Here is a 23568-nt window from a genome sequence, read left to right on the forward strand (position 1 = left end):
TGAGTTGGATTTTGTTTTGTTGTTTTGTTTGTTTGTTTGTTACTTTTTCATCTAATATTTTTTACTTTTCCTTCACAGGTATCCCCTAAACACCTCCCCCTGATAATACCTCAGAGGAGAGATAGGACTCAGGTGCAACAGCTGAGCAAGAACCACCACACAGGTCACAGCAGAGGAGTTGTGGTTTTAGCACTAGGTGACCAATGAGTCCGGTTTAAGGACCGAAACGTCCTTTCACAGGCACATCTAACATCTACATCTTGGACAAAGTGGAGTGGTTGGTCCTGGGTTATAACAGGCCAATCCCATGCCTCACAAATCTCTTCCTCGGCCAGAAGCTTTCTGTCACTCTTTATTACAGCCAAACCAGTACGTCCGCAAGTGTGCACTCAATAAATACCACAGAGGCATCTTCTGTGATAACTCACAGGTTACAGAGTATGGTCGTGGGTCAGGCCTGCAAATGATTGGGCAAATTCCCCCTAGCCTTGACTTTTAGTCTAAAAAGGAAGCACAGCCCCCCTTAGGTACACTGACTTGGTCCAGCCAAGTAAAAGAGTTCCCTTAATTGTGAGTCCAGGCGACTGACACCACGAAGGTGAGAAGGAAGCCATAAGCTGTTCTCACATGACGTAGGACGAAGCCCGAGCCAGTTCACCCAGCCCTAAGCTGAATGACTTCTAAAGACAAAGAAGAATCAACACTTCAACAAGGTAGTTTTTAGTGCTGTAAAACGACTTCAGCTAATGATCAATTCATTTATACAAAATGCAGTTTTTGGACATTCACCCTAGGCCAGGCTATGGGTGAGATGCTGTAGAAAAAGAACAAACATACCAAGACCAGCCCGCCACCCACCCCACCACGGCTCTCAGTCCTAGCCCTAAAATCCATTATTGACTCTATCCTTCCTTTCCTCAAATTCATTCAAGGATGTGAGCTTAAGATCTGAAAAATAATTCGCAGATCCTCTTCCCAATAATATTGATCTAAATCACCTTTCTTTAAAAATAAAGAAAACCAGTGGATGGGTACCTTTTTGAGATACTGTATTAGTATTAGTGTTATTCTAAGAAGTTCTATAGAACAACTATTATTTGTCTCATTTTGTTGTCCTAGTGAAAGTATTGTGAACTGAATGTTTGTGTGCCCCAAAATTCATATGCTGAAGCCTGAATTCCCAATGTGTTTGGAAGTGGGACTTCTGAGAAGTAAATTAGGGTTAGATTAGGTCATGAAGATAGGCTGTCAAGATGGGAGTAATGTCTTTATAAAGAGGAAGAGACACAAGATCAGTCTATATTACTTAGAGTAGTCCAAAATAACTAAAACAGAGACCCAGAAGGTGCAGCAAAAAAACCTCTAGCCAAATAGTCCTCCAGCAAACACCTGATCATTGGGCATCATCAAGATTTACTCGGAGATACACCTTGAAAGAGAAAAGCAGTGCTCATCGCCCTGGCTCTCCTACGACAGACGCCCATGACATTGGCTGTCTGTCTGCAGAAATAGAGTGGATCAGTGCCAGTGTTCCATGAAAAGACTAATAGGAACAGAATGTCAGTATAGGAGAGCTGCACAAAGTATATGAGCCAAAGATGATTGATGGCCCTGCACCAAAGGCAACCATTTCGACCTCTCTAGCGGCCACATCCTGATCAACTATTCAGTTTGGTCAAGGTCATAATTTCCAAAGAACTTCCCCCAGTAACACAATCAGGCACACCATATGGGCCCTGCAGCTTAACTGCCTCATTCACACTGGACTTACTGTCTCTACAAGTCTCATCCAAGCATTTGGCAAGCCCATATTTGAATAGCAAGTCCAAGGACATTTGTTCAATTATTGCTCAAGTGCTTGAATGATTTTGTGAGAACAAAGTTGTCCAGGGTAGGCAAGAAAAGAGCTGATCCAGATGGAATCACAATACAAAATCCCTTTCAATGAGATAATGCTTAGGAAAACGATAGCCTTTTTTTCCTCATAGAATTTACACTTGGAGTCCTTGAATGGGTAAAAATGGGTATGAATGTGACCTTCAGCCAAGGAACCAGTTAGCAACACTGAAATATACAGTCCTCATGGCACCAATGACTGCACTTTCTCCTTCAGGTTAGCAAGAGTTAAAGGCAGCAATTACATTAGAAATGACACTTCTGTTCTGTGCAGAAGGCGATTTTCAGTTGGAGAACTACTCATGCTAAACTGGGCTTAGCTAAGAGGTAGCCCAAAGCCCTGACTTCATGGGCTTTCTTCCCAACAGCATTCCTATACAATCATACCTAACAAAACCCCACACTTCTAGAATTCAAACAGTAACAACCAGCTTTGTAATGGAAAACTCCATCAAGAGGCTAATTCTGTCAATGAGCACCATTCTGACTGGTGTGAGGTGGTATCTCATTGTGGTTTTAATTTACATTTCTCTAATTATTAGTGATGTTGAACATTTTTTCATTTGTCTATTGGCCATCTGTATGTCCTCTTTGGAGACGTGTCTATTCATTTCTTGTGCTCATTTTTGATTGGATTGTTTGTCTTCCTGGTGTTGAATTTTATAAGTTCTTTATAAATTTTGGTTATTAATCCCTTATCAGATGTACTGTATCATTTGAGGAATCCAAGGAGTAATGAGAACTGAGGAACAGAATTGAGACAGAGGAGGGATCAAAGGGACCAGAGGAAAAGAGGACACAGAGAAAGAGGATGATAGGATGGGATAAACCTGAAGGGAAGGGGGAGGGCATTGTAGGGAGGGGAGCAAGGAACATGTTGAGGGGAATAGGGGGGAGGGGGGATGCATTCGGAGTGACCCTAGAATCTATGTAAACACAATTAATTAAATAAAAAAGAGGCTAATTCTACTGCAAATTTACATCTCTGAACAATGAGCTCTATGCTTATGAGAAGAATGCTTTCAACAATACCAGAGGTTGTTTTATGTAATAATCCATAGTGATGCCAAGACATAGTGAGGTTTTTATGTTGATATATAACCCACAAGATTGTTAGGACAACACATGCTTCTGTCAGAACTCTCTGTTTCACTTACACTGACGCTAAACGAGGCATTTCAGGACAGAAATTCCAAGGCACATGTTGAGTTATGTCTACTGTTTAAGAATGTTACTTCCACCTGACCAGGTGGCGGCGCAGTGGATAAAGCATCAAACTAGGATGCGGAAGACCCAGGTTCAAGATCCTGAGGTCGTCAGCTTGAGCGCAGGCTCATCTGGTTTGAGCAAAGCTCACCAGCTTGGACCCAAGGTCGCTGGCTCGAGCAAGGGGTTACTCAGTCTGCTGAAGGCTCACGGTCAAGGCACATATGAGAAAGCAATCAATGAACAACTAAGGTGTTGCAATGAAAAACTGATGATTGATGCTTCTCATCTCTCTCCGTTCCTGTCTGTTTGTCCCTATCTATCCCTCTCTCTGATTCTCTCTCTCTCTGTAAAAAAAAAAATAAAAAAATAAAATAAAAACACAAAAGGAATGTTATTTCCTACACAAGGCACTGGAGCACAGTCCACACCCATGTTTTATAGTGAATGCCATAGTCCTATGTTCACCAATCTTTCTTGCATGTGCTTCTCCATCTTTTCCTCATCCTCACTACAGAAGAGACTGTATTGGTGGTGATGTGTTTTATCTTGTTTTACCTAAGGCAAATAAGTTTAGAATTTTCAAGTTGAAAGGAATCTGAGATCCTCTATTCCAACCCCTGACGCTAATGAAGATGACAATGAAATGTAGGAATTGAAAACTAGCATGCCTCAAATAAAATGTTCCTTCACAACTATCATTAGGGGAAAGCCCCAAAAATTCAGGATTGATTCCAAAGAATTGACATGTAACCTTATCCAAATTCATAAGAGCTTTAATAGAAGAAACTTACATACACAGGCAAAGCAGCTGCTTCTGGTAGTGGTGGGCCAGAGTAAAATCCATACCCTCCCTGAACAGGGTCCCCTTTTTATAGGAGGTTAATAGCAAAACCATATGATGGGTAGTCATGTAGACAACCAGTAAGAACAATGTATTTCTAAGTTCAAGATAATGCCAGGCAGTTACTACACTCTATACATTCATTAACCTCCCTCCTGGGGTAGACGTTTGTCTTTGGGTGGCAGCATTTGACTTTGTGAGCAGTTAGCCCAGCGTGAGGGTGCAGAGTCACAGAGAGTGCTCACTAAGGGCACAGCACTTCCCAGAAGCCTCTGCTGCTGGAGCCATACTGTATCTCCTTAGTGAGTTCTCCTACAACTACTTTATCTCATTTATTAAAGCATGCATGCACTCAAGAGACTAACATGCCTATGACTCTAGACTGCAAATATTTGACACATCTAATTCAATATCAACTGAAGAAAAACCCAGCTCCTTCCTCAGTAGAAACCTGGGCAAACCTGCTGTTGTAGGTTTCCACCGCTCTTATAACAAAGATCACAAACCTAGTGGCTGAAAACAAGACAAATCGGTATCTCAAAACGTTAGAGGTCAGACATATGTGTGTCTCACCAGGCTAAAATCAAGGTGTCCACAGGGCTGTGCTTCTTTCTGGATGGTCTGTGTTCTGGTCATTCCCACTTTCCAGAAGCCACGCCCATTCCCTGGGTCACAGCTTCATTCTTCCATCTTCAGTAATGTTAAGTCAGTCCCAAGTTCCTTGATGCTTTGCATTTCCCTTGCAATTTCTTCTAACATCTAGCTCTCTCTCTCTCTCTTTGCCAAGTTCTCTTCTTTTTTTTTTTGACAATAGTTACATTTCTCCACTTCTAAAATCTCATTGATTAGACTGAGCCCACCCAGATTGTACAGAATAATATACCCATCTCAAGAGCCATAATCTTCATCAATCACATCTGCAATGTTACCATGGAAGGTAACATTTACAAGCCCTAGAAAGTAGGACTTGGCATCGTCAAGGAGCTATTATCCTGTTTAGCATACCCACCCACCCTTGTGATCCGCACCTCATTAATGGCCCCACAATCCATCTGGTGACCACTCAGAAGCGTGGGAGACCTGCCAGAATGAATCTCATCTACGGAAACTCCACCTCTGGTTAGAAGCTAAATCCCATCTACTCTTCACACTTCCTCTGTCCTGTACTGACTCTCATTTCTTCATTCTCTCTGCTACATCCAAGGTCGAGACCTTCCCAGACTTCTTTACCCCTTTTCCTTTCTTCTGCCACCATTGTCCTTCCAAGACCATATGATTCAAGCAAGGCATGATTCAGCCCGTTTCAGCAGATGAGTCTTGATTGTTCTAAGCTAGTCAGGGTGGCCTGTCTGTTCTCTGCCGGTCATTTTTCAGAAGGAGGGGAACACAGGATCCTTAAGGAATGTATTGAGTCACTGAATTAGCCAACACAGAAGTCAATTTACCTTGAGATTTCTTGTTAGATCACCTAAATCAAATTCAGTGGAGGGTTTCTTTTATTTGTTGCTAAAAACATCCTAAATAGTAAATTGGTCATTAAAATGATTGCAAAATTCTACTCACTGTTCTACTTGGCTTCTGGTTTCCCATCACTTCCAACGTCCATGCCACAATCTATCCATCATTCACTGGAAAAAAAATACCTTTGCAAAGCCACCGATCTAAGTCAGGTATCCCTCTATTAACAATGCTTTAGGGACATCCCATTACTCATAAGTGTAATTTTCCAACATCTGTGCTTACACCACTCCAGAAGGATCTAGGAAAACTATGCAACCAAAAGTCAATTTTTAAAAAAAGTGCAATTATTTTTATCAGACATTCAAAAGAGTTGTTAAAGATATAATTTCTGGCATGTGGGAAGGCTAATATTTTAAATGAAACAGCTGTTATATCACTTTTAAATTTATCTACAAGAATCTAAACACCCCAGTGATCTGATACCCATAATTACCCATTTAAAAATAAATAAGCTCTTCTTTAACATTTACGTTTTATCAAGGCCTTCTTATATTTTACTTCCTCTGCAAAATTTTATTCGAATGAATATATTTTTATGACTCAAAGTATTTTACTGACTGACTTATCATACATCTCCAAGAAGTCAAATATAGGCAAATAATTTAGAAGTTTGTCTTAATTAACTATGAACTTAGTGCCTAAGGGTGAAATAATTTCTTGTGAGTTATACAACATTTCCTAGTAAGCAATTGAGGAAAACCACATAAATATAATAAAAATCTTGCTTAATAATGATTAAATATAAAAAATAAAACTTTGAAATGTATCTCCTGATAAGATAAACAGGTCTGTTAAAACATTAACCTATGCATCTAAGGATGAATATTCTTCAATGTTAAAATAATAAAAGTTTAGCATCAATTTTATATGTTTTTACATGAGTAAATCCTTTTGGCTTACATAAGCAGATTAGTGTACAAGAGTTTAGCTGTAGCCAAATGGCTCACATCTCTGAATTCCTTTTCAGTTTTAGGCCATCAAAGACAGAACTCCGTCATCAAAATTATTTTTAATTACCTATCAACCAATGACCCAAATATGTCTCCAATTTTGTTACAAGCAAAGTGTCCTTCTGTTTAGCACTTGGAATGTTTTTTTTTACATCACAAGACAATGTGTCACATTAATATCTGAGAACAAGGAATGAATGCTGTCCACCTGTAAACAGGGGTAGGGGAAGCAGATGCAGACTCAGGTTGATCAGTTTTAGGAAGGAGTACATATACACATGCTGATGTTGACAACCTGGAAACTTACTCCCTGAAAGGTCCCTGAGCCCCTGCTCAGACCTCATTAGAATACCTTCATTTATGTCCAAAGTGTGCCTAAAGCTATATTGGAAATAGCTGGCCCTGGCAGGCTGGCTCAGTGCATAGAGTGTCAGCCGGCATACAGACGTCCCTGGTTCCATCCCCAGTCAGGGCACACCCGAGGAATGACCATGTGCTTCTTTTCCCCTCCCACTCCTCCCTTCTCTCCCTCTTCCCCTGCCACAGCCAGTGGTTCAGTTGGTCCGAGCGTTGGCCCCAGTGCTGAGGATGGCTCAGTTGGTCCGAGCGTTGGCCCCAGTGCTGAGGATGGCTCAGTTGGTCTGAGCATCAGACCCAGACGGGATTCCAGGTGGATCCCAGTCAGAGCATATGCCAGAATCTGTCTAACTTTCCTTTTCTCACTTCAAAAAAAAAAAAAAAAAAAAAAAAAGCAAGCAAGCAAGAAAGAAAATAGCTGACCTATAGGATAAAATAAAAATTTCTTTGTATAAAATACCCTGCTTTTCATGATTTGATGCAGGCTCGGGTTCCATTTCCCACCCTTATCCCTCTCTACCCTTCTGCACACCAGCTTGAGAAGGCTGAATTGCATACCCTGGTTCTAAGTTTGCTTTCAAGAAGAACGTGTCAAAAAGACTTCCTTCCTTGACTACACTTTGACCCCTTGCTTGCTGCTATTTTATATAGATAGATAGATAGATAGATAGATAGATAGATAGATAGATAGATATAAGAGTTTATTGGAGCCCTACTGATGACTTATGCCAGGGAGCGAGATCTCAAATGCTTCCTAGCCTGATGCTATTTTAGACATGAGAGATGAGTCACTGAAATTTATACCAGCACCTTGCCCCCAGCTCAGTCCAGTCCCAGGGACTCTGCTGGCTCTATGACATAAATTAAGAGCAGCAGTTTAAGTAGTCATTGTACCTTTTGGGTAAAATTCTGTGTAACAAACTACCCAACCATGTATTTCATTCTCTATAACAACCCACCCAACTATATATTTCATTCTCTATAACAACCCACCCAACCATATATTTCATTCTCTATAACAACCCACCTAACCATATATTTTATTCCCACACGCTAGGGACACTTTTCAACACCTACAGCATTTCACATATAAAGATGAGGTCCTTTCTACTACTCTGTTCCTTGTCCCTCTACTAACTGCTCTTTCTGAAGCTTTCCCTAATTTTCCCTCCCCATTCCAGGTCCAGAATTAGTCACACTCTTTTCTTAAAATAAGTGCTTTGACTTCCACTGGATATTTTTTACACATTCTGCTTGGTGTCATGATGACACGTGTGTAAGACCTGTCTCCGTGTCCATGGTGGTCACATCCATTGGTTCCATCCTCATCTGATCCCTGGGTCCTGATCACCCCTTCTTGAAAATCTCTCTTCCTTCTCCAGTTCATTCCTCTCGCTCCCCACATGGCCATTCTTCCTTAGTTTCTTTCTCTTGAACCCTCCTCTGCCCTTGTTCATCTCAGAGGTTCTTAAACTTTCATGGTCCAATGCCACAGTTCAGCCTTTTTAGAAACCAACTGGGCACTCCGTCTATACCAAAGTGACCCAGCACCAAAATCATAGGGTAGTTACCTTTATCTCAACTTGGAGGGGAAAAAAATTAAACAGGGTTTCTACTACTTTTCTTAAATATTTGCCACTTAACTATTAATAATAACTTTTACTATTTAGTAATAGTAAACAAATATTAAAGAAAGACACAGAAATCAATCACATATGTAATTTAAGTGTTTTGCACATATGCTCATGGATTAGAACTTTATATTGTGTATAAAAAAAGAAATGGTATTTTACTAGCAAAATTGGCACTGTGCTTCATACGACATAATGAAACACATTCACATTTCTCTGTGTACATGTATACACTTATATGCGGGTATATGCTAATACCTATATGTTAAATATCAACATAAAATTACACTGCTATTTGTCTTGACATCACAACATGCAGAAATGGCCCAGTAGAAACACTCAGCATTGCTAGTGTGAATGCAAAACAGTCCAACCTTTTTAGAAACCAACTGGGCACTTTCTGATGCAGCTGAACATACTCATATATGACCCAGCCTTCCCATCCTTAGATATTTACTCAAGGTATGCCTGTGTATGTCCACACAAAGACTTATACGCAATGTTCATGGCAACCTGACTCTAATAGCCTGAAACTGGAAAAACATGCATGTCTATCAATAGGTAAATAAACTATGATATATCTAAACCATTAATTAACACTCAGCGGTTTTTAAAAAACTATTTCTACACATAACAACATGAAAGAATCTCTAAAACATTATGTTAAAAGGAAAAAGCTAGGCAAAAAGAATATATGATTCTTTTTTGTAAAAAATCCTAGAAAAAGCAAAAAAAAAAAAAAAATAGAAACAGAAAGCAGACTAGTGTTGTGTGGGCCGAGGGTTTAGGAGGAATGGATTGTAAAGGCCCTGGAAGAAGCTTTTTGGGTTAACAGAAAGGTTTTTTATCACAATTGTGGTGATGGTGACACTGGTGTACACAGTTGTTCTGATAATAGTCATTGAGATGCAAAAAAAAAAACAAACAACCAAACCCCACCAATAATGAATGCATATTATTGCATGTAAATTATAGTTCAATGAAGTTAATATTCTTAAAGTAGCCCAATGGACTTTTTTTACCAAATTTGGTGACAATGTGACAATGTTAAGGATCTGATTTGCCATGGATAAAGGCTTATGTAGATATGACATGTATTTTAATGACTTTGCAGGGGACAGAAAGGGGGAGGGAATAGAGTTTTTTCTTTCATATGGAGTAAGTTGGTGATTTATTTTAAAGATTTTAGTGAATTGAAACATTAGCATTTACTGAAACTGCCATAATTTTATAAATGAGAAGTCGGTTTGCCCGTGATGGGAAAAAGACTGGTGAGTTCCAGGAATGAGATTCCCGTTGAGTTTGGTACAACCTGAGCTGTAAGCCCTGTAGGCGGACACTTCAACTAAGAGCTATTTCTTCCTGATGCCAATCCACTGATGACTGTATCTGAGGTAAGATAAGGTGACTTTGGATAGTTTATTAGAATTGAAAATAGTAAGAGAACATAGTTTATTGGAAGTGACATTCCTGGAGACTAGAATTTACAACTTAACTGATCTATAAATGAGACCAAAATGAGTTCACCTTCTCCTGAGCCTCCGAGAGTAATGCCAGTGGTTCTTAAACTTGACTGTGCATCAGATGCTCTTGGGGCTCCTGTAAGACCATAGAATTCTGGGCTGTACCCCAAGATCTTCTGATCCAGCAGGTCTGAAACAGGACATGGTAATCTACATTCCTGGAAAACTCCTGATGTTACCTGATTTGCTGGCCTGTGAGGCACACTTTGAGAACCACTGCTGTGTACCCTGGTCTTCTAAACCAATGCCCATATAAAGATCTGGCACAGCTTTTCCCATGAATTAAATAAAATGAAGGCTAATTATAAACTATTTCACTAGCTACACTATCAGCACTAGTCACAATAAGAAAGGTCAAAAGAAAAATTTCATGATTTTTATAAAAGATAGACAAGTATTTTCTGTTTCAGATACCTTTGTGTATGGATTAGGGTATCTCAATTCTTAGGTTACTAAATAGCTTCTGCATTTCTGACATTGATTTTGCCACTCTCTTATCAATAAAAGTGGATATTATCCCATGTTCTGCTAATAAATGACAATGTTGCAAGTTCTAAATGTGCATAATTTTCTACTGTCAGAGAAAAAGACAAAGATAAGAAAATTGTGAAGGAAGGACAAGAGGGTGAAAAGAAGAAATTACATCAAAAGGAAGAGAAACAAAGAAAAAAAAAAAACACAAATCACAATAGCATCAGAAACTCCCCAGGGGTTGGGGGTAGGACTTGGGTTTGAGAGGTTCACTGTCAGGGAACCAAAGAGGAAAGAAATGACTTAATGAAAAGGAAGTTTATTCTACAGATGGAAAAAAACACACAGTGTAAAAAACATTTAAATATAAAACAATGTCAGGTAAAATGACACACACACACACACAAAAAGAAAGAAAAATAGAAGAACAGCCAACCCAAAAAAGAAGGGTTGTTTCGTTTTTAAATTATTGACTGTAACATTCAGAAAACAACATACAGTGACTTGTAAAGAGAGAGGAGGGAAAGAATTAATTTTTAAAATAAGCCTATTCTTATAGTATACCTGAAAATAATATAGTATGGTATGTGAACTATAATTTGCAAGTAAAATATTTTAAATTAAAAAAACTATATTCCCCTCTTCTTTGTTGAATTAATATCTGACTCCAGGTGAGTAGAACTCAATTGCAATTATCCAACACTTCAGAGGTTACAGCATGAAGGGGTCAGATGTCTCACTGGTGGAAGGGGGTAGATTTGGGGTGCGGTAGAAAGAATAATGCTCTCCCCAAAGAGATCTACACCCCAATCCCTGGAGCCTGTGATATGTGACCTTACATGACAAAAAGGATTTTGAGACAGGATTAAAATAAGGATGAGGAAATGGAGAGATGAGTGAGCTCACTGTAATCACAAAGGTTCTTGTAAAATGAAAGAGAGAGGCGGTAGAATCGAAGCAAACAGGACACTGGGAATAGAGATCAGAGTGATGCAGTCTTGAGCTACAGAAGGTAGACAGCATCCGAAGGCGGACAAGACAAAGAGCCGATTCTGCCAACAGTCCCCAGAAGAAACACAGCCAGGCAGACCAATTTTACATTTCTGAGCTCCAGAAGACTAAGCTGGCAAATGTGTGTGGTCTGAAGCCATGACGTTTATGCCATTATTTTTTACAGCAGAAATAGAAAACTTAGCTAGGGATTCAGGGGATGTTGGGTTGAACTGGGGAGCAAGTGCCTCCTCCAATGGTGAGAACAGAGTCCGGGTTTTGCTGGACCTCTGACTTGTTAGGAGATGGGGAAAACCTGTTTGCCTAAAATCAGCAGCTAGCAGCACTGTGCAGGGCAAGGTATGACCGCAACATTGTTGCTCTTTATTTTCTTTATTGGATAGCCGATCATGTGATGTGGCCAGGTAAGGACGGAGGATAGATAAACCAAGGAAAGGGACTTGGGCACAGGGCTCCTCTCCAGACCACAGACCACATCAGAGCCTGCCAAGGCCAAGGCTCAGCTGCTGACAGCACTCCCCATTGTTTGGCTCGGATGTACCGAAAGCAACGCATGGTCAATTTATTTTTTATCCCAAGTCCTTCAGAAGTTGAACTTGACAGTGCTAGATTTTTTTTTTTTTATATTCTAGATAATTGAGGCCAACAAGCTTTCTAGTGATTCTGGAAAATGAAATTATTTTAGAAAAACCATTTGTTCTTTAGAGATGAAAGGTATTCTTCAAGTGCTAAATGTCAAGACTATTACTGAAATATGCCCAGATAGATGGTAATGACTTTAAAATGAAGGGGGAAAAGAAACATCAAATTCTAAATTAGAATTTAAAGTATCCTTAAAGTAATCCTTCTGTTAATTCTATTCTTTGGGCAAGTCGATTGTAGAAGGGAAAAATAAAGTTAATAACGTTTACAGAGACAAGTGGCCTCTCTTAATATTAAGGCAATTAGCAGATAATATTTATTGAGTGAAGGTTCTCCAAAAGCACTAAACAAGAAAAGGTAAGAAAGGCCAAAGAAGTATAAGAGATAGTCTCGCACAGAGCAATGTACAACATCTCTGGGAAGAGGAGGCTAATGTACAAAATAATTAGAGAGTAACTACCAGTTGTTATCTGCTCTGAATAACAATGTTAAAATATTTATCAGTCAATGCAGCATGTACTGCATTGAGAGGGGCAGAGATATGACTGACAGTAGTCAGGATGGCTTCGGGATGGTTGGGTTTTACACTGAACCTTCAAGGATAGGTATGATGCATGCAGAGAAAAGGGTTAGGTATTCTACTTGACAGAAACTGGCGTGGTGGCCCCTGTCCTGCCCTAGCATCTTAAATTTTTAATTGAAGCTGAAAAATATAAAAAAATATATGATAAAGCCTCCATAAATGGTAGCCCTTCATTATAAGATGAACTTATAACGAATGCAAGCACTCTGCAAATTAGGGGATGATAATTGATATTTCTCTCTCACTGGGGTTTAAAATTGTGAGAGGGAGAAATAGTTACAATTTCCCATCACTCTCTACTTTGTGTTACATAACTGGACACCAGAAGATGAAATAATTAAATAAGTGCAGGTCTCGTAGAATTGTAATCCAGAGGAAAGCTGTTTATTTATAACCTAAATTAATTTTTTCTTAAAATATGGTTCTCTGAGTCATTTAATCAGAACTGACTTGACCAAATGTTTGAAGAAACTACTTTGTCCTTTATCTCCAGGGAAAAAAAACAAACTATAAATTAAGTTGCTTGGTAAACAATAAGCGAGTAAAAGGCATGTAGGAATTATTTTTTCTAGCCTATGGTTAGTTAACTACATATCATGTTGGCCCTAACAAGATACAGACAGTCAGTCTCTGGAGTAAAATTTGCAATAGATAAACGTTGAGTATTGTTTGGTCTGGTTCTAAGGATCACACAATGTGCTTTTCAAAGCTGCTGGATAATTTCTGGCATTCCTTTATGACCAAGAAAACATAAACTTTCTACTAAATGATGTACCTTTGAAAATCACTATAAAATTTCCATGTAGTATCTGGAGAAAGACTGTAAAAGAAGCTTCTAACTCTTTAACTCTGAGTTCTACTATACAGATTTTTCTTACTGAACAGAACTGAATAAACCCGTTGTTTATAATTCAGTATTCATTGGCAAACGATGTCTATATGTAAGTAACTGCTGAAGGTGCTGTGTGGGTTTATTAATAATAGCCATGCTGAAATGTGCAAACTGATGACCACGATTGGGTTTAAATGCATCAAAAATTAGATGGTGGGAGACAGGCAAAGGCACAGGTGGATGGACAGACGTGATAAAGTGAAATGTTAACAGTAGGATTGAGGTAGTGAATATATGGTTGTTCACTATAGAACTCTCATATTAGCACATATGTAAAATTTTCATTACAAAGATTGAGGGAGAAAACATAATACAAACAGGATTACAGTACTGAAGAGTTTAGAATATCACCCCCCTGCCCACTTTCTTCTCTTTAAGAGTTCACAAGGTATGCAGGACCCTGGCAGAATATTTAAGTTGAAAACTCAAAGCACAAATTGAACAAGCTGAGATATAGAAGGGTTTTGTTGTTGTTTTTTCAAGTCAACTGCCTGAAACCGGTTGATTACGTTGAAAAAACTCTTGTGTTGAGAGGGAAAAGGGTAGCTCCCCACAGATAGAGTTTCTATATTTAAATTCACAGTGAGCTTAAGTGGGGCACCTGCAAGCCAGGTTGGGCAGAAGATGCTGTTCGAACGAACGCTCAGGTGCAAGACACAAATCAAAGCCAACGCACATAAAAGGCTTCTGCTGGGTAGGAGGGGCTGGCAGAGGGAAGCAGTGGATGAGGCCGTGGTATTTGTGTCAGCAAAAAGAGAGAGGTACTGCGAGGAACGGGGCACGGCTGCCAACAATGACGAGTCCTCTGTGCCCCGGAAAAGGGCAGCAATGGAAACTCAGAGGTTACAATACCGCACATTCGTTCCAGAGAATCAGCAGGTCACACCTCATCAGTGACATCATCTGTGAAGGGGCCAGTGTCTACAGCTAGTGAGTGCACCTCAATCACATCCTCAGTCATCTGCTTTGCAAACTGATTGCTTGGTGATGACTAGACGCTATCCATCAAGTTAAAAACAGTCATTGGAGCAGGTATCCGATAGTGCATTGCTTCTCGCTAGCTGAAGAGTGGTCCCTGAACGAGCAGCATTGTCAGGACTTGGAAACGTGTGAAAAGTGCAGAATCTCAGGCCTCATGCCACACCTGCTGAGTTAGAAGTCACCATTTAACCAAATCTCAGGTGCTTCCCATACACACAAACGCATGAGAAGCAGTGCAGTGATCTTACACGAAGTCTGCAGACCAATGCTCAATTACTTGTCTTCTCAACAGCAGCTTTGACTTTAGTCACAGAGGACAGGTATAGAAAAACAGGTGAGCAAAATGAAGCCTTGGACACCTTGTCCCCTGTAAGCACCTCGCCTCCACCTGTGTGAGAAACTAGCCTCTTGCCCCAAAGCCCTGGAAAGCCTGTCAGAATAAAGCACGGTTGACCCTGTTTTTGAACATTTGGGGAAGTCTCATATTCTCCAAAACATTTATAAATATTTCATATACCTTTGGAGAGTAGATCACTTTGCATATAATTGCACTTTAGGCCCTGGCCAGATGGCTCAGCGGTAGAGCGTCGGCCTGGCGTGCGGGGGACCCGGGTTCGATTCCCGGCCAGGGCACATAGGAGAGGCGCCCATTTGCTTCTCCACCCCTACCCCCTCCTTCCTCTCTGCCTCTCTCTTCCCCTCCCGCAGCCAAGGCTCCATTGGATCAAAAGATGGCCCGGGCGCTGGGGATGGCTCCTTGGCCTCTGCCCCAGGCAGTAGAGTGGCTCTGGACGCGGTAGAGCGACACCCCGGAGGGGCAGAGCGTCGCCCCTGGTGGGCGTGCCGGGTGGATCCCGGTCGGGCGCATGCGGGAGTCTATCTGACTGTCTCTCCCTGTTTCCAGCTTCGGAAAAATACAAATATATATATATATATATATATATATATATATTTTCTCCAACAGGAAGCTCCTAAAAGAGTCCTGGGGCCACTGTCCTTGTTTCGGCCGTAAGACAGACCTATGAAAGTTCTTCACTCCCCCTTACAAACAGCTGCAGAATGTTGCCTTTATTCAAATGTACCCCTGTCTAAAATAAGTATATTTTCATGATTATGTTTGTTTACTTGTTATTATAATAAAGACTGTTCTGTGCTCACATAGCTATGGATAGTTGTGCTTTGCCCAAAAATAAAGATTTTACCTTACTTTTCATAACTACATATGCCTTTGAAGATACTAAAATATTCCCCTAACTGACACAACAAAGTATACAAATTTGAAATATTTTTTCTAAAGCCACCAAAAGCCAATTATTCTGTACTGACTGCAGTTCCAAACTTCAGCATCACATATTTTCTACGAATTATGAGCAATTACGCAACAAACGATTTTTAAAAATATCATTACCAAGTATACTAACTTATTTTCTCAATTATTAATTTCCACTCCCTTATGTTCAAGAAACAATTCTACATAATGTCTGATTAACTTTCCAAGACAATGAACATGTCACATTTCCAAGATAACAAGTACAAAGCATATTTTCATTCTTACTTATTTAGAAAAAGAAACTTTATAAAATAATTGTGTCTATCCTAATATAGCTCAACCTAAAAAGTGGAAATCAAAACATAAAATACTGAAATATGGCCCATACTTTTTTTTTTTTTTTACTAATTCTGAAAAACAAAAAACTGCATTGGTTATTATAATAAGTCATGCATGATGGAAAAAAATTAACACTCGGTGCTGAACTGCATCACGTTTCGGTATTTATAAAAAGAGTAACTTTTTAAATAGATTTTTAAGAGTAGTTTCAGATTCACAGTAAAATCGGGCAGAAGGTACAGAGATTTCTCACATACCTCCTGCTCGCACATATGTGGGAAATTTTTAAAATATGGAAATCCTAAATGACATACACACAAAAAATCCTACCAATCAAATCATACTGATAAATACCACAGTTAGGTATAGGGAAATTTTATAAATACACATTCAAATAAATCTGAATCACAGAATTACCACAAAATGATAGTGTTTAATATACTTTGTTGGCTTACTTCTGTCTTAGGTTTCTCATTTATTAAAATAAATCAAAAGAAACAAATCACAGATAAATAGGACACTCTTCCCCAAAGAGTTTGAATGATCTAAGAAATCTAAAGGGCACAGAAATATTTCCTTTTTTATCACCACCCCCTTCAGAAACCACAAAAACAGAATTGTGATCACCCTACTATAGGCCATAAACTTATCAAAGTGACTCCCCCTTACAAATCTTCACTTCCGTGCAGAAAGCCATTTTTCAGTATGCTCTCTTACCTGAAAAGAAGTGAGTAGGATGTAAACTTCTCCCAGTCAGAAGCAGACACTTGAGAGCATGCCTGCTGCTGCTGCGAAGTGCAGGGACAATCCCAGTTCTTGGATAAACTCACCCTTTCCAGAAGGCTCAGGATGAACAAGTCCCCACAGTGTCAGGAGCCTGGTCCTCTCACGCCGTGTCCCTACCCTTCAGCTACAATATAAGAAGCTGGGCAAGCAGTGCCCACAGCCACAGCTAAACGTCCAAAGTGGCAGGGACACAGTCTTTTCACCATTCTCAGCAGAACTCCAAAGATAAGCAAACGCTTTTCACAGGCACCTTGCCAGGGAATGAGTAAGAGGTCCCGCACATCACAGGAAATACTGGATCCCAGGCTGGCGTTTATCAACAGGAAGCAGACAATTTGAAGCCTACACCTGAACTTGTCTGTAAAACAAATCTTTGGTTTTTCTATAATGAAGGCCACAAAAATGTCAAGATAAAAATCTAAAGGAAAGAAAACTGCCCATGATTCAGGAAATGTAACAGTAACTTGTAAACTGCTGAGAATCTTTGTCTCAACTTCCCCATCTGTTTGCCACCTTATGGCTATTTTCTTCCTTTATCATACCTTCAAGTTCAAGAGAGGAAATCTATTTCCTCTATTTTAACTTTTAAGTTACTAGCAGTGGTGGTATAAAGAAAAATAAATAAGAGCTAATAGCTAAAGTGATATCTGAAGATTGTCTCCCTTGCACAGATAGCAAAAGGTGGAGACTTCTGTGTTATAAATATATCTTAAGAGGATTTTAATTCTATACCCAATTTAGATGTGCACACACATCCCCTGATTAATCTATCCATCCACGAGAAACAGCATGACAATAAATAAAGATCAGCATGTTCCAAAATGTGCCAGAGAATGTAAATGTAAAATGTATCACAAAACAAAGTTCCAGGGAAAAGTTTTAAAATGGATAACCTACACAAATGTCCACGGAATCCTTGTACTGTAGGATTTCTTGGTTTTGAAAACGCTCATATTCACCATCAATTTATTCAAAGACATATTTTATGCATTGTTTTCCCAAACTTATTTAACCACAAGATCCTTTATATGAACAGTATCCAAAGGAAACTATTTCATGGAACAGATTTGGGAAATGCTAAAAACTCTAGATTGCCACTTGCCAACTTTTAATCAACAAATCTGACATTGTGACGAAATTTTCAAAGAAGTTAGAAAAGCCCTTAAATTGTTAGGTATCCCATCTATCCCAATTTCCACTGATATCTCTGAAATTACAGTGTGATCAGTATCTAGATTACTCAGTATTATAAATCTCAACCTGTCTTCCAATGGAAACACATGGAATGGAAACGTATTATATAGGTATTACATCTACTATATTCCACACATTATGCTACAAAGCATAAGCAACATCATGGTTTCTACCATCAAGGAGCCAGCCATTTTTTATTTGAACTTCTGCAGTTGGTAATAGTGGGCATGTGGCTGTACTGTGTGGTCACCCAACTTTCCTCAAAAGTCAAGTGTTGCCTCACCAGGCAGTGGCGCAATGGATAGAGCGTCGGACTGGGATGTGGAGGACCCAGATTTGAGACTCTGAGGTCGCCAGCTTGAGCGCAGGCTCATCTGGTTTGAGCAAGGCTCACCAGCTTGAGCCCAAGGTCGCTGGCTTAAGCAAGGGGTCACTCAGTCTGCTGTAGCCCCCTGGTCAAGGCACATATGAGAAATCAATCAATGAACAACTACGGAGCCACAATGAAGAATTGATGTTTCTCATCTCTCCCTTCCTGTCTGTCTGTCCCTATCTGTCCCTCTCTCTGACACTCTCTGTCTCTGCCACACACACACAAAAAAAAAGGTAAAGTGTCGAATCTCAAATCAACATCCTGGCAATGTATTCTACAGAGCAAGCTCTTCAGACAAAAAACCGACACCAAACCAGGAGTAATCATTAAAAACACCTCCCAAATGGAACACCAAGTGCACCCATATATGCACATTTGAACCACTATCACACAAGGAGAAACTCAGTCATGTGCCTCTAACAAACCCTCTGTAAAACCAGACTGAATTCAGATGCTTCCATTTATCTCAAGTCTTAGTGTCCTGCTATTCCCCACATGTCCTCAGTAATCTCTGGACAGTCTGTTGTTATCATGTGTATGAAGAAGTTGGTTCTTAGGATAGAATCAAGCTATACTGGCAATTCGCAACTGGTCCGCCAAGACCACTAGGTCAACATCAAATCTACCCTGACTACTCCACAACAAATCACTTCACACAAATGGCATTTTCCAAATTATGTCCCTTTAAAGATTGAAATGCTTCTAAAATAAGCCATATTCCTTTCATTCTTCTAATATGAGGACATTAGATTTAATTTAAAATTCATTCCTACCCCTGGCCAGTTGGCTCAGCGGTAGAGCGTCAGCTTGGTGTATATAAGTCCCAGGTTTGATTCCCGATCAGGGCACACAGGAGAAGCACCCATCTGCTTCTCCACCTTTCCCCCCTCCTTTCTCTCTATCTCTCTCTTCCCCTCTCACAGCCAAAGCTCTATTTGGAGCAAAGTTGGCCTGGGCAATGAGGACGGCTCTGTGGCCTCTGCCTCAGGCACTAGAATGGCTCTGTCTGCAACACAGTGGCCTCCCCAGATGGGCAGAGCACCACCCCCTGGTAGGCATGCCGGGAGGATCCCAGTCAGGCGCATGCGAGAGTCTGTCTGACTGCCTTCTTGCTTCTTACTTAGGAAAAATACAAAAAAAAATAATTCCTTTAGTTCATAAATGTACTTATGCTTATATTTAGTCAGTAGAATCTATAGTCATCTATTGAAGAGACCACTATAATATATTGAGAAAAATACTTGACTTAAAAAATGATTCAGGAGACATGGGATGGTATGACGTTGAGCAAGCAACTTAATTTCCCTAAGCCTTATTTTTTTCATCTGTAAAAGAACAATAAAAATCTCTCATGAAATAACAGTAATGTCACAAGACTACATGAGAATCAAATGAGGAAAATACAAACTTGAAAGCTCTGGGTAAATGAGAAATACATACCATAACACTGGAGTATCTTGAGAAGATGTTCTTTCAGCCACTATGAACTAAGGACCTGCCATGTGACAAAAGCCCAGCGCTCCGCAGAGTCACTGTTGACTATGAGGAACACGCATCTGTGCCTAATTATCGTAAATGAATACAGTCTGGGATGTCTTAAAAATTAATTGTGAAAGTAACACAAGTTTATTTAAAAAGTGCAGACCACAGAAGGCATTCAAATTAAAAGTAAAAACACCATCTTTCATATTAATTCCAACCACTGCGGAGTTGTAGTTTACATTCGCCTGTAATGACTATTTTAGATGAGTCATATTCAAAAGACTGCTTCCTCCTAATGAATGAGTTTATTTATTATGGTGCCTCTACAGTTTCCAATCACCAGGTGGTTCATCTTAATTCTATTACTTCATTTTGTTACGCTTCCTGGTTTGATATTTTCTTTTGTTTTGGTTTTTGCAGTGTCACTTATTTAAATATGAAGTGGAAGCCAAACAATTATAGAATACAGAATGTAATGAAAATGTAATAAGTCTCCTTGCCACACACACAAAAAATGGTAACTCTGTGAGGTGATGGACGTGTTTACTAACCTCATTGTGATAATCACTTTGTAATAGATACATATTCAAACCAGCACGTATATCTGAAACTTACACATCCTTATATGTTAGTTAAATCTCAACAAAGCTGAAAATAAATACAGGTACGTAACTATGAAAAAGTAAACGTTATACATCTTGATAATATAAAAATAACAAGTAATACAACCAAGAGATTGTAGAGGATGGGAGAAAGTATGAATGTACTGTTTTAAAAAAATTTTCGTGTCTAAGAGTCAATAGATTCTATCTAAAGTTAATAGATCAATAAACAAAGAATTTTATATTATTATTCATATTTATAATAATGTATTAACACAAAAAATAAAAAAACAAATCTAAATTACAGGGAAAACAAAAAATAAGAGACCCTGAAGGGTTTTGCATAATCTTTTTTTTTTTCTCTCTCTCTTTTTCTTTTCTGAAGCTGGAAACGGGGAGAGACAGTCAGACAGACTCCCGCATGCGCCCGAACGGGATCCACCCGGCACACCCACCAGGGGCAACGCTCTGCCCACCAGGGGGCAATGCTCTGCCCCTCCAGGGGGTCGCTCTGCCATGACCAGAGCCACTCTAGCGCCTGGGGCAGAGGCCAAGGAGCCATCCCCAGCGCCCGGGCCATTTTTGCTCCAGTGGAGCCTTGGCTGCGGGAGGGGAAGAGAGAGACAGAGAGGAAGGAGGGGGGGGGGGGTGGAGAAGCAAATGGGCGCTTCTCCTTTGTGCCCTGGCCGGGAATCGAACTCGGGTCCCCCGCATGCCAGGCCGACGCTCTACCGCTGAGCCAACCGGCCAGGGCCGCATAATCTAAGAAACAAAGAAAACATCAAACCAGGAAGGAGCACAGCATAGCCAGGCACCTGCGCCTCCAACCTCTCGGTTCCAAGTCAGACTTCCTGCCTCGGCCCCTCAGAGCCTCCACCTGTGGGCCCCTGAGAGAAACAGCTTCGATTTTCCTTGGATCTGTTCCAAATGTCACCGGCTTGGCACACATTCTTCAGAGTCAGGACTTCAGCCATTTCCTACTGTTAGCGAAGAATTTTTCCTCCCACTTTTAGTCATTTTTCCGCCCTCTCCAAATTTTCAGGGAAGAGAATGGACATGAACACCTTTACTCAAATTCCTTCAACAGAAAGTCCTGCCTCCCGACTTGCTTTTTCTTATTTTCCACATGCTTTAGTTTTTCTGTGTCTCCACTGCCTCCCTCTCACTGTCTCTTCCTTTTCTGTTCTCGTGGTGCTAGTATCAGTGGTGCTGAGCCAACATGCACAGCCTGCCAAACAACTGTGTGCATCTCTCCCCATCTGCAGTCATGGGAGGAATGTTTTCACCACAGAAACTGGCAGACAGCCTGACCAGGCGGTGGCGCAGTGGATAGAGTGTCTGACTGGAGCACAGAGGACCCAGGTTTGAAACCCTGAGGTCGCCAGCTTGAGCGCGGGCTCATCTGGTTTTAGCAAGGCTCACCAGCTTGAGCTCAAGGTTCCTGGCTCGAACAAGGGGTCGCCTGGTCTGCTGTAGCCAACCCACCTCGGTCAAGGCACGTATCGGAAAGTAGTCAATGAACAACTAAGGTGCCACAACAAAGAATTGATGCTTCTCATCTCTCTCCCTTTCTGTCTGTCTGTCTCTATCTGTCTCTGTAAAAAAATAAATAATTGGCAGACAGAGCAAACTAAGCCTCTTTCCCCTTCCCCTTCCCAGAGCCAGTGGTTAAACATTCACCTGCACAGCATTGAAAGGTCTCTGAATTTACAAATCAATTCATTAGAACTGTGTGTAAAGGAAAGATACAAACATTTATACTGAGAATGAGAACAGGTTCCTACAGTCGGGAACCTACATATCCATCAGCTTCTATCTTCTATATCTGCGAATTCACCCACCCACAGATAGAAAATATTCAGAAAAAGAAAAATTCTCAGAAAGTTCCGAAAAGCAAGAGTTGAATTGACCATGTGCAACACTATGCTAAACTCACTCAAATAAAATAATGGTAGACATTCAGGGGTGTTGCCTACATGCAAATGCAGGTTATGTGGCAATACCGTACCACTTTATACAAGGGACTTGAGCATCTGTGGTTTCAGGTATCCACAACAATCCTAAAACCAATCCTTGGGGAATACCGAGAAAATACGACTGTATTTTAGCTTTTTAAAAATACGAACTGGTACAGACAGCTTCATCTATTTGATACTGTTGATAAACAGCCTCAAAAAGACACACCAACTTTACATTAAACACAGTAGTTCCTCAGATAACGTTGTTTTATTCAACATCATTTGCTTAGAATGTTAATGAGATGCCACAGGAGCTTAACTCTTGTTTATACCAGTTAGCCTTTGGTGGAATTGGTTCCTTATGCATCATTTGGCTTCAAGTCACTGAACCTGTCCCAATGTTAAGAAAGGACTTCACTACAGGAGCAGTGCACATGAATGAAGGTTGTGTTTCCAAAATAAATGACATCCTTCCTAGTTCCTTTAATACACTTATATAGCATCTTTCCCTATAGTAGCTCTAAACAGTATAGTATAGTAACTCTATTGTTTGATTCTCATTACCTACAAATTTAATAAAGTAGCAGTACATTCATTTACTCGGACATGATAAACAAGAACACTTTTAGGTTCAGGCAAATGTGCATTCTTCCCAGCTTCTTCCTCTTCCCCGCATCACAAAACACACACACACACACACACACACACACGCACGCAAACAAAATCACAGTTATATTTCCTTTTTTCTCAAAAGCTAATAGATGAAAGAACAAAGTATTTAATAGTGCCCTTGATCTTTCTAACCTTGCTAAAGATAGATTTATTGAGAACAACCCAGTATACTCAGGGTAACGTCAACTCATTGTTTCAAGGAACAAAGGAAAAATTAGCAGAGAACATTATTTTAAAGCATAATGACATTCTAACGAACAATGCCAATTCAGTCCACCTGGACCATTCACCCAGTGAATCATGAAACGAAAAGGTTTGACAAAAAAAAAAAAAAAAACCACTGTGAAGAAATACAGAACAAAAATTAAATATCATATCATATGA

General features: G+C 40.0%; 1 protein-coding gene across 7 annotated transcripts in view; it reads right to left on the bottom strand.

The window, feature by feature from the left end:
- The window catches only part of PLCB4 (phospholipase C beta 4), a 385287-nt gene that overhangs the window by 263870 nt on the left and 97849 nt on the right, over window positions 1-23568 (bottom strand). The window contains exon 1 of one of the 7 annotated variants that reach the window (XM_066387165.1): window positions 16835-16900. The exons of the other annotated variants lie outside the window; for them this stretch is intronic. The gene's annotated coding sequence lies outside the window, so the exon portion shown is untranslated. Of the gene's footprint in view, window positions 1-16834; window positions 16901-23568 lie in introns of those variants that run through there. 7 annotated transcript variants of the gene reach the window in all.

Source organism: Saccopteryx leptura, chromosome 5 (genome assembly GCF_036850995.1).
Source record: "Saccopteryx leptura isolate mSacLep1 chromosome 5, mSacLep1_pri_phased_curated, whole genome shotgun sequence".
Classification (NCBI taxonomy): Eukaryota; Metazoa; Chordata; class Mammalia; order Chiroptera; family Emballonuridae; genus Saccopteryx; species Saccopteryx leptura.